The sequence below is a fragment of the Cupressus sempervirens genome, chromosome 5 (assembly GCF_028749045.1).
Source record: "Cupressus sempervirens isolate cs-2001-9-10 chromosome 5, ASM2874904v1, whole genome shotgun sequence".
In the NCBI taxonomy this organism is placed as follows: Eukaryota; Viridiplantae; Streptophyta; class Pinopsida; order Cupressales; family Cupressaceae; genus Cupressus; species Cupressus sempervirens.
The window spans coordinates 665,434,374-665,447,739 of NC_143122.1; the positions used below are offsets into that span (position 1 = coordinate 665,434,374).

General features: G+C 31.8%; 1 pseudogene; it reads left to right on the plus strand.

Moving 5' to 3' along the window:
• Window positions 1-2,552: 2,552 nt before the first annotated feature.
• On the plus strand, window positions 2,553-4,468 carry LOC149557670 (septin and tuftelin-interacting protein 1 homolog 1 pseudogene; annotated as a pseudogene).
• The last annotated feature ends 8,898 nt before the right edge of the window (window positions 4,469-13,366 follow it).

The window sequence follows — 13,366 nt, forward strand, 5'->3', positions numbered from 1 at the left end:
CCTACAAGATAATGATACAATTGGATTAAATATGTTAATTTTTAGAATTAGTATTATCGTGTACAACTAGATTTCAATATAACATACCATAGAAATGTGTCAACCCTAGGGCATTATGAATTGTCCACACAATAATTGCATGGAATTGAAATTATTTTTGTGTAATTGGTCTAAGGATATCATACATAGTGAAAGCATTCCATAACACCAGAAACTCATCGATAAAAGGCACAATATATAAATTCATATCTTTCACTCAATTTTTACCTAGTTGAATGAACAACATCAAATAATTATTGTGATCATTTCACTCCAAAACTTATAATTACATGTAGATAAAAATAAAATAATAAAATACCCAAAACAATAACTGCCAACATAATGTGCTCCCTCTTTATTGACATCTGTGGAGGAAGGTTACTGTTGATAACAAAAAAAGGCCACACCGAGTAAACTGATCTCATCTCTCAAAATGGATTGGCACTATTAGTTGCTAGAGAAAGCCTGATATTTTGAGGTTCCTCTTTGAAGTGTGGTCATTTTTTCTCTATGTTCACAAATGTTGAATGATCTATAGGTATTCGAATAATGTCATCTTGATGTAATGACAAATTTATTGAATTATTCGAATAATGTTATCTTGATGTATCTTAATGTATTCAAATAAATTGTGCCAAGGTATTGTACCTAAATAATTTTTTAAGACATGGAACAATGAGGATGTAACGAAGAACCTTGCAAGACACTTTTTTTCTCACTTGGTCATCTTGATATCTTCTCATATGGCATTCAGGGCATTCTGTTACATTTTCATGTTGTTTATGATAAATAACATGATCTTCAAGACAAGCATCTATTTCTGGATACTCCATTCCAATATTTTTCATAGTGGCACATAATTATCAATACAAGTGAGGGAGAACATTTGATGTTGGTAAAAAAAAACCACCTATCAATCTCTAAAAAAAAATATAATCCATTGGTATAAATAATCTTGATGGTACATGTTTCACCTTTTCTAGACTATAGTGACACATATGAAAAACCTTAGCATACATGACATTGTTATGTTGGATAAACCATTCATAACCTTCAAATTCATCAACAACAATACAAAAAAGAGAAGAGTTGATTGGGATCCTTCGTAAATGGTTGTGTTTTCCTTCTCAAGTAGAGGTATATCATGGACATCCCCAATGTCATCCTCATCATAATCATCATCAATAGTAGCAATACCAGTACCAAATGTGTCATGAATCAATGCATTTGTACCATCATCTTCGAATGTGTTTTCTAGTGCATGACCGTCATCTTCCATGGGATCATGATCTTCTCCTTCAATACTCACACCTCCATGTTCCTCTATATTCACACCTCAATTTTTCTTCAAGATGTGGTGATTCATATCATGTACTACCCTGGGGAGATTGACCTATATAAAATGATGATAATCAAACCCCCCTTCAATGTGATAATCAAACCCTCATTCCATGGTTCATATGTATATTAATTACAAAAACAATATAACAAACAACTTACCAATGAATGATAATCAAACCCCCCTTTAATGTGACCATCCTCCCTACAATGTTTCTTAGTTGTTTTGACTTTGATTCTTCTTGTGTCATCACCTTCTCTTTGACAGTTAGACAACAATCCAGTGATTGTCTCCCTATTTTGGTAAAATTCCCTTGTATTATCTTACACGATCCTTCTTCATGAGAATAAATTATTCATGTACCTTATCGAATTGGTTGTACTTCCTAGATCTATCATTGATAACAAATTCAACATAAACATTGTTGTTAGAGAGAAAACATTGAAAAAAAATTGGACATTGTGTTATTAATATTTATATCTGTACATATGGTTTTGAAAGAAAAAATTTGTTATACTGAATGTGGATAGATTTGAGAAAAAATTGGACATATTATACTTAATGTTTATATCTACACATATGGTTTTGAAAGAAAAATTTGGTGTAATTAATGTGTACATCTACAAACATATTAGGTGTGTTGTACTTAATGTTTATATCTACATATATGGTTTTGAAAAAAAAAGTTGGTGTAATTAATGTGTATAGCTACAAAATATTGGACATATTGTACTTAATGTTTATATCTATGCATATGGTTTTGAATATGGTAGAATTATTGAAAAAGTTAGTCTTTTAAAACCTACTCAAAACTCATAAGTTGTAGACTTAATTATTTTGTTCAATTAAACTCATAAGTGGATGGAAAACTCAAAACAATTTTGGGAAAATGCATTTCACCTCACTCACTCAAATTCACCATTATTGATTTTCAACATCCCACCTTTTCATTTCATCACATTTCTCGCCCAATCATTGACCCATCTCACCCCTATAAATATGCTCCATTTATATCTCCAACTGCATTAACATAACTCCCATTTCATATTGATTATTTATTTGGACTATCTTTCTCTCACTGATAAGTTTTGATAGTGGCAGAGAACTAATTATCTTAGTTGTTGATGAGAACCAATAGACATTATTGTCTATTTTAGGGAGATAAAGAGAAGATATGGGTGCAATGAAGGAAATGTCATAATTTGTGTTTCATTTATGCCTCTTCATTTTGATTTTTTTTAAAGAAAACCCATCAATGCTAATAGAAAACAACAATGCACTTTCTAAGAGTTTACAATTGTTCAACACAATTAATGTTTTACAAGAATATACACCTAAAAAATTGTTAGCTCAAAAGCAAGAACATGGTGTTGAAACAATATAGAAAGTTCTAGCTATGAGAGGTCCACAAGCAGGGGTGTTGACCAATCTTGAAAACTTGAATGCTGAAATGAAAGCTATCAAGGATCAAACACCTATGCCAGAGTTACAACACAATATGAATTTTATTTTGGATATGGTAAAGGTAGATATTCATAAGTTTGATCTAAATTTAAGGCACAAGAGAGAATTTGTGGCAATATACCAGAAGGAGGAGTAGCTTTAGAAAGAGACTACACGATAGTAACAAGAGCTAGAAAACATAAAGGATATTATAAGAGCACTGGATAGAATCTAGGAAAGTGTTGCTATAGGTACTATGAAATTGGAATCACTTGAAAGTGTCTTTGAGAATTTATAGTCCAAATATTGAGAGGACTACGAGTTGTGTAATTTGTCATGTATTGCATTTGCATTTTCTTTGTCATTTCTTATAAGAGTGTTTCAACGTTGGGAACTATTTCAACATCCTTTGCATGGTTTAGAGGTAATGTCATTATGGAAGATGCTTCTACAAGGGAATGAGCCTCATGATTATGGCATTTACACAGAAGCAGAAATTACTTCTTTAACTCGTTACAGTCAATTTTTCACTAAACTTATTCTTCCAGCAATGAGAATAGCTACTACAAAATCATGGGAGCCAAGGGACCCTAAAATTGTGCTATATTTTTTGGAGAAATGGGAGAATTTACTACTAGATTTAGTACTTCATAACTTTCTAGATCATATATTGATGCTCAAATTAATAGCAACAATAGATACTTAGGATCCTCATAGGGAGACTATGGCAATACATGCATAGTTACATCCTTGGCTTCCATTTTTGGGCTAGAATATGGAGCCTTTATATCCAACTATTTGTTATAAGTTATGGAAGGTGCTTCATTCTTGGCATGCAATTGATGCATCTATATATGCAATTTTATCACCTTGGAAAACTGTATTTGATCCTATACACTGGGAACAACTAATTGTTCATTTTATTGTACCTAATCTGATGAAAGTTCTATAGAATTTTGTAACAACCTAGCTAATCAACAACTAGACAAATTTAATTATATTATGGCTTGGGAATCTACTATTCCCATTTATAACATGGTTGCAATGTTGGAGGCAACATTTTTTCCAAATTGGCAACAAGTTTTGTATCATTGGTTTTGCTCAAATCCTTGTTTAAATGAAGTAACACATTGGTTTTTAGGGTGGAAAGGACTATTTCTCCTTGAGCTTCTTAGTAATGAGAGGATATGAAATCAGCTAAATCCAACCCTTGAAATGATGAATCAAGTTGTATAGGGTATGACTATGGAACAACCTAGGGCTAAAGAGAATGTAATATATCTTAGGGTGATAGAGAAATGCCAATTTGAGGTACTTGAGTAGTAACAAGTGGCAGCAACATATGCTCAATGACAAGCCTCAGCTTCCATGGGTAGTGGGATTCACCTAAATAATTCCATGGGTACACCTCAGTTGAGTCTGAAGGAAGTGATTGAAACATATGCACAAGAACATGACATCCAATTTTTCCCTAAAGTGGGATGCACACATGATGGTCTTCTGGTTTATGGCTTTGGAACTATCAGTATCTATCTAGATTTTGTAAAACAAAAATTACTTGCACAATATGGATATAAATGGGTGATTGCATCATTGGAGTAGCTAGTTGAGAGGCACTATAATCAAACTAGAGGAAATCATTGCTAAACCAAACATATAATCATGAGAAAATGTACATTGTTTGAATGAAGCTCAAAAATATTCTATGTGACATTTATGTGGAGCTTAAAATGGATTTCATAAGAATGGTATGTTGCAGAGATTCTTCAAAATGATGTAAAGTTGTACCAAAAACATGCAACCTCACCAATCAAAATAGTGTATTACTAACCATTTTTGTTCATCTACACTTTCTTTATTTTCTACATTACATGGAAAATTATTTCAAAATAATTCTAAATGAATTCAAAAGCCTTGTTGGTAGGTAGATTAGAAAGTCTATATTTTTTTCATTTCCTAAGAATGACATGCCTTTGAACCCTTGTTAGTTGATAGGTTATATTACATGGGGTTAAACTTCTCTCGCCAGTAAAAAAAATTCTTGGAAACCAAGGTCCATAATACAAGCTCGATAAACTACTAGGAAAATCAAACATTCCTCACATCAAGCCTGATCACAATTCCTTCTGTCAAGTCTGATAACCATCATACTTGTAGCTAGTCATGTCTAATCATTTTGAATGCTCTAGTATTACAAATTTGATTTGATCTTCCAATCTAAAAGGATTCATAGCTCTAAAATTCCATTTATTGTCTATGGATTGAAGGATTGATTTGGGCTTCTTTATTTCTAAAAATATTTGATATGATATGTTTTGTTGACATAACAATCAAGTTTGTTATTAGTGACATACACATATTTAGATTGTAAGTATCTACCAAGCTTATTGTATAGTTAATAATGTTTTCCATGCATTTTAGTTGTTGCCAAGTTCTATAGTTGCTACTGAGTCCTTTGGAAAAATTCTAGTGTTTATCGAGAAGTTATAGTTACTGTGAAGATCACCAGTGTAATTTGAGCATCTCAATGTATGTTGAGTTTACCAATGCAAATTGAGTTGTGCAGTGCTTACCAAGTTCACAGTTTATGTGTTGTAAGTCTAGTGTTAATTGAGCTAATTAGTGTTAACTAAGTGACTCAGTTTATACCAAGCTCAAGGTGATAGTGTTTACCAAGTCATACAATGTAAACCAAGAGACTCAATTTCTATGACGAGTTTCATAGTATCTACCGAGTCACCAGTGCAGACTGATTTCAAGACTACTTGGAAGTGATCAGTATGGACCAAGCTTCTATGTCCAGCAAGTGCATGATGATGTTGAGCAATGAAAGTGGATCTTGAGTATCAAAACTTCACTGAGGTAGTCTTCAAAGCCCGAGTGTCTACACTTGTGCTAACTTATTAATATTTTTGTAAACTTGTATAGTGTTTGACTTTGTAATTTGTATAATTGGAATTGTATATATGTAGTGTATTTTATCACATCCAATGTATGTAGTAACCATGCATATGTAATGTAATCTTAAGAGAAGAGTAGAAAGTGTGAATTACAAAGGCTATAACATTATAAGGAGTAGAAAAGATTCATCTATCACAATAAGGTGATTTGTACACTTAAAAGAATCTCATTTAGCAAACCAAGTTACAGATCACAGATCAGCTATTGCTTCATCCTAACAAGTGGATTAGTCAAATCCTTTAACAAGGTAGACCTAACAATCTTTTGTAAATCTCTTTACTGAGTACATACTTCATTGTATGTTTATAAATCCTTTCACAAGGTGGACCTAGTAGTCATTATTTCTCCTAACAGGGTAGATCAGCAAAAGTGATTAATCTAATTCTTAACATACCAACTTTATATTGTAGTACTAAAGCTTGTGGGTATCATCCCCACCCCAATTTTACTTTCTATTTGGAAGGTTTCTAGGTCACCAAATCTTTGTGTCAAAGTGTTATGAATGCTTTCATGTTTTTAGTTTCTTATGCATACAATTAGATCAAATTATATGTGAAGGATTAAATGCTAATTGGACTATTGGATTAAGAGTTAAAATTGTAGAAGTTTTCAGAGTTACTAATTTACCCCTCCCCTCTCGGTAACTTAGCCTTGTTAAGAATATTTCCAACCATTGGTATCAGAGAATTGTGGTTCTCAGAAGAAAGATTAACAACTTGAGCAAAGATCAAAGCCATGGAGATATTCAAACTTGACAAAGCTATTGATAAATGAAAACTTAGATTTAGAAATATCTATTGCCTAACTCAAGAAAGCAAAGGAGAAACACTCTCAATCCTTGAAAAGAAGAAAAGAACTTGTAGTTCAAATGAATCATCATATCTACATTGAAGAAAAGATTGGAGATCTTCATTCAAGAAATCAAGATGAAGCCAATGAAGCAATCAAAGAACTCCTAGAAAAGAATGGTTCCTTGTAAGAAGAAGTAAGAAAACTAAGAAGAGAACAATAAATTCAGTTAGTAAGGCTATGTGAAGTCATGGAAGAGAAGAACAAGATGAAAGAAGAGATAGAAGGAAAGAACAATGAAATCCAACACCAATCCCTTCAGCAAGAAGACCTCATTGATAAGATCTCCAATGCAAATGAAGAAATCATGAGCCCAAGATCTTAAAATGAAAGATTGTGAAATGATCTAAACTCTAAAAAGAAAATCAATGAAAGAATGATGAAATCCCAAGTAGACATGAATCAATTGAAAGAGAAAAATCTCTTTAGACAAAAAGGAAAAGTAGGAATTGGATATAAAGAAGAAGGAGAATCATCCAAGAAAGGAGCTCAAAAGAATCAAAGACCTACTTGCAATCATTGTGGTAAGATAGGTCATACTTCAAACAAATTTTGGAGCAATGGAAAAGAAAAATTCAATAGAAAGTGCTATAATTGCAATCAACATGGTCATAAGGCTAATGAATGCAAAGAAAAACCAAGATTTGAAGGCAAATGTCACAAATGTGAGAAGCATGGGAACAAATTATTAGAATGCAGAACCAAGATATTAAATCTAGTAGAACAAATTGTGAAAGCTATATTTGGTTGTGACTACAACACCTGGTGCAGATGTCATTATTCTAGAGAATTTGGCCACATTGGAATGAATTGTGTAAAGCATCCCTTGAGGAAAGGAGATACTACTAAAAGATGTTTCATTTGTATAGAACTTGGTCATCTTTCCAAGAACCGCATGAATACTAGTAGAATTGAAGATGAGAAGAAGAAAAAAATTAATAGCATCTAAAAATAGATGAGACAACAATGGGTTCCAAAGTCTACCGAGAATGAAAAACCAAAAAATGATGAACAAGTCACTCAAGAATTGGGTGACTCCACAATCTCTACTTGATTTATCAAAGGAGAAACTAGGACTAGGCTACCAAAGAAGACATTCAAAATAGCTCCACATTGAAAGGATAGAAGATCCATATCTGTATTCAAGAAACAAAGGGATCACCAATTGAAAAGGGTACCAGTCACCACTGAGTTACTTTCCTTACCAAGTGAGGTTGGGTCACAGACTTTATTGAGCAAGGTTGGGAGTAACTAAAATTTCATATGGATATTGAATGATGGAAGAATTTTCCAACTAATCAATGCAAAGAAGTGGATGACAATCTATCAACTTGATCTACCATCCATATCGAGCACTTATGACAAAATTTGATAAAAGAAATGAAATAGAAGTCATTTTCACCGTGAATTTTTAAGAGCTATTGTGTAGTGCAATCTCTGAGAGCTTCCAAGTGGTTTGAGTGAATTGTTACCAAAATATTTTGAATTTCTCGAACCCTACCAAGAGAAGATGTCATCCAACAGTAGCAATGAAAAGTGAGGTTCTAACATGCTAGTTCATGGTGAATGGAAAGCTCTAGATTTCAAACTCACCCCTACAATTGCTGAAACCTTAGAGTCTCAAATCCCTCCAAAGTAAAAGGTGATGATGATGATGATGATAAAGAAGAGAAAGATAAAGAGAAAAATGTTGAAGAAGCAACTCATTTTGACAACATTGATGATGAAGAGGAATAGAAGCAAGAAGCTATCGAGGAAGTAAAGCAAGATGATGAGGAAACTAACCCAGTCAAGATTGTTGTAGTGATTATAGCCTCATTTCCTCATTCTCCAAGCAAGGTATTGACCTCATCAAGCATGGAGATGGCCTCTATAGGATTGATTGTGACCAGCACTCAAAGCACAACTAGCCAATCAATCTTTGCACCAACTCAACTAAGTACATCATTGGATGAAGTGACCTCCACTTCATCTACCAAGTTGTAGACTCTTTCCTCTTCTACTGTGTTGGCAACATTAGTCTTGGAAACATCAGTTTTGAATACATCAATTTTGGCTAATGTAGGTATTACTTCAAGTATTTCTACAATAAGTGCAATATCAAGTTTTAGAATTAGTCCTAGTATGCCTACTATTGTTTCTATTCTAGATACATAAGCAATAAGTGTAAGGATAGTTGAGACCAAGGCTCAACTAAGCACAAAATTTTTGGGCAAAGGAAAGGAGATGGAGGAAGAAATAGACCTAGATGAGGAAATTGTAATCCCAAATTGGGACATTTCCAAGCTCACTCCAAATCAAATGTAGACATTTGGTGAACTCCTCCAAAAGAAAGCCAAGCAATAAAGGCTTAGAGAAGAAAGAGATAAGGAATTTAAAACCATTGAGGATGCCAAGAATATTTTGGCAGAAGCTACAAATATAGAGGTTAATTTTACACAACCAATTTTATATCAACTAGCAGAGGCAATTCAAAAGTTCAATGAAGATATAGATGGACAAGATAAGTTATTGCAGAAGTTAGAAAAGAAGTTTGAGAATAAAGTGTTGGAGCACATTGTTCAACAAATTGCTATTTATCAAGTAGAAATCTCTACCATTTTGAGTTCCCTAGAAACTTCATGTCCAAATGTATCAATATTTTTGGCAAGCTATGCGATGTTTCAAATTTTACTAAGGAAATAAAGGACAAATTGTCAAAGATAGATGAAGACCTCAAGGCAAGTGCTTAGCAGCTATAGCTTGACCCTAGTTCAAGACCTATACATTTCAATAAGATTAAATTTTTGACTAAGTTATAGGTAGAATTTCTTAAGGAAGAGGCCAGAATCAGATCTATCTTAGTAGATATTCAGAACATGATTCTTCCCAACATGGATGCACTTTATAAATAGATTGCACATTCCAAAACCCTCATCCATGACAATAACTTCTCCATAGCAGACCACATGATTGAGTTTTTAGTAAAAGTAAAAATTGCAGTTCACACATGTAAGGTCTTTCAAGACAATTAGGAAAAAATAGTGGCTATAATACTCAAGGTACCTTTAGAATTTTTGTCTCATTTTGGCATTAACATGTAAATATATATAGAGTAAATATTTTGCATTAATGTCAAAAAGCGGGAGTATATACTATGAATAATAAGATACAAAGAAGATATGGAAATAATAAGTTATGAGGGAGAAAATGCATTGTAGAATTAATACATAAAGGAAATGGGGGAGACATGTGTATAGAAATATACATTGTATATAGCAAGGAAATGTACTCAGATGTACAGTATACTATATAGGAGCCTTACCATGTACAAATATATATCTTACAAAACCAATTTTGAATAATCTCAAAAATAGTATACTCTATCGAGCTAAGAATAACTAAGTGATGGATAAAGGTATTTAGGAAACTTTTTGAATTCAGTTTTGGATGATAAGTGTTTTTGTCACTAATGCCAAAGAGGGAGATTGTTGACATAATAGTCAAGTTTGTTATTAGTGACATACACTTATTCAAATTGTAAGTATCTACTAAGCTTATTATATAGTTAACAATGTTCTCCATGCATTACAATTATTGCCAAGTTCTATAGTTGCTACCAAGTCCTGTGGACAAATTCCAGTGTTTATCAAGTAGTTATAGTTATTATGAAGATTAGCAGTGTAAATCAAGCATCTCAATGTATGTCAAATTTATAGTGCAAACCAAGTTATTCAGTTCTTATTGAGTTCATAGTTTATGTGATGCAAGTCTAGTTTTAAACAAGCTACTTAGTGTTAACCAAGTGACTTAGTTTATATCGAGCTCAAGGTGATAGTGTTTACTGAGTCATATAATGTAAACCAAGAGACTCAGTTTATATGACGAGTTCACAGTATCTACCAAGTCACCAGTGCAAATCGAGTTCAAGACTAATTGGAAGTGATCAGTATGGACCAAGCTTCTATGTCCACTGAGTGTGTGATGATGCTTAGCAATGACAGTAGATCTTGAATATCAAAACTTCATTGAGTCAATCTTCAGAGCTCGAGTTTCTACACTTGTGTTGACTTTGTAATATTTGTGTAAACTTGTATAGTGGCCAAATTTTTAATTTGTATAATTGGATTGGTATATATGTAGTGTATTTTATCACATCCAATCTGTGTAGTAACCATGCATATTTAATGTAATCTTAAGAGAAGAGAAAAAAGTGCAAATTACAAAGGTTACAACAATATAAGAAGCAACAAAGATTCATCTGTCATAGCAAGGTGATTTGTACACTTAAACGAATCTCATTTAGAAAACTAAGTTGCAGATCAAAGTAATAGGTGGATCAGTCAAATCCTTTAACAAGATAGACCTAGCAATCTTTTGTAAATCTCTTTACTAAGTGCATACTTCATTGTATGTTTGTAAATCCTTTCACAAGGTGGACCTAGCAATCCTTATTGCTCCTAACAGGGTAGATCATCATAAGTGATCAATGTAAACTTTAATAGGCCAACTTTATACTATAGTACTAAAGATTGTGGGTATTATCCCAACCCAATTTTACTTTCTATTTGGAAGGTTTCTAGGTCACCAAATCTTTGTGTCAAAGTGTTATGAATTCTTTCATGTTTTTAGTTTCTTATGCATACAATTAGATCGGATTATATGTGAAGGATTAAATACTAATTGGACTGTTCGATTAAGAGTTAAAATTGTAAAAGTTTTTGAAGTTACTGATTCACCCCTCCCCTCTCAGTAACTTAGCCTTGTTAAGAATATTTCCAACAATGTTTTTGTAAAATTTCTTGTAAGCTCTGCACATTTTTCCTCATCTACATTATTTTTTGTAGGATCTTGATGTAAGTCACTTAGCACAGGTTGAGTGAGTTTTATTTTTTATTTATTTGGATACTAGAATATTTATACAATTGGATCATTTTTCTATTGTGCCAAGATGTAATAAGCACCTTAAAAAAGATCTCTTTGTATACATACATACATACATACATACATACATACATACATACATACATATATACATACATATATATATATATATATATATATATATATATATATATATATATATATATATATATATATATATATATATATATATATATATATATATATATATATATATATATATATATATATATATATATATATATATATATATATATATATATATATATATATATGAATATATATGTATATATTCATACATACATACATACATGTATGTATGTATGTATGTATGTTTGCATGCATGCATGTATGTATTTATATTAAATTTAATTAAACTATTTTTTAAATCATATTTCTGAAATCTCCTAACATTAATTAAAAATGAAAAAAGAAAAGTGATATTATTTTTTCCTTAGATAAAATTCAATCTTCATATGCATTTCTAAAAAAATCAATCCAACTTCAATTTACATAAGCTTACCCATTCCATTTTCTCCACAAGTTAAGTAGAAAGAAGGAAAATCATGATATTCTTGAGAAGTCCCTTATTCATGTTTAAATATGTTCAACCACCATTCCACATTGAAAAAAATGACCTTCAAAAACTTGAGAAATAAAATAAATGGTAGGATGATCATCTATGTAATGTAGGAGCATCCCAACTTCCTAGTCATTAATATTGTGGAGGGTTAAAAGCTCTAAAAATGCATTCTTGGTATGTATGAGGAATTCTAATTTCTTGATATGAATAAGTAATGTTCTCTATGTTGATGAATAATTTCTAGAGAGGGTAAGTCACAAGTCTATATGAATAGAGTTGGTTGTAGTGAATTTATCTTGTTATACATTTGTGAGATTTTAGGACGGAATCATAGTAAGATTTAAATAGGATTAGTTATAGAGATTTTAGTATATGAAACAAATATGTTTTGTTTCTAAATTAGTTATATTTAGTCATTTTAATCCTAAGTAGGAGAGGCATAGAGAGGTCGAGTAAAAATATGATGCAAAGAAAGTGATGAAAAATAGAAGGGGGAAAAAAGAGAAAAGGGTCATTTTGTTTACTAAGATCTTATATTGGAGGCTTTCTCATATTGTAAGAAGTTAGAGTTATCTCATCTTGGAGAATTTTTAAAGATTTTCAAGTATTAATGTATGCTTTGTAAAATGTTTTCTCTTCTTTTTATCTCCATGTTGTTTTTTGTTATGATTTGGTAAAGATGGTGTTACCCTTTGTTATAGCATGCGAGTGGCCAAGAAAAAATATTATGTATCAAACCAAATATTATCAATGAATGAGAACTAAGTTCAATGAAAATATTTTGAAGGAAACAACCTTTATATTTTATCTACTTAATCTATTCTAAATGTTGTATCTCCCCATGATTTGATATTAGAGCCAAAGTTTCATATTGTTAGAGAAGAGGTGAAAGACATTTATTAGATGCATTAGATGAGTGGTATTATTGTTGGTTGATGTGGAGGTAAATTACCAAGGAAATCACCTTTGCAATCAACTTGTGTGATGTTTTTGGTATTGAATGTGTAGGAGATTACTAATATGTGATCATTAAGAATTTGATAATTTCAAATGTATATTAATGGTTTGATGATACACCCAGATTGGGTTCGTTATAACTAGTACCAATTTCAAGTGTTAGTTATAAGTATACAAAATATAAAATACAAATACAAAATATAAGGGCTTGAAGGCTATGGGAAGGCTTTTCTAATCTCTGATGAACAAATACTAGACTAGGTGGATATGATGTCCTTGACTACTCTACCTCT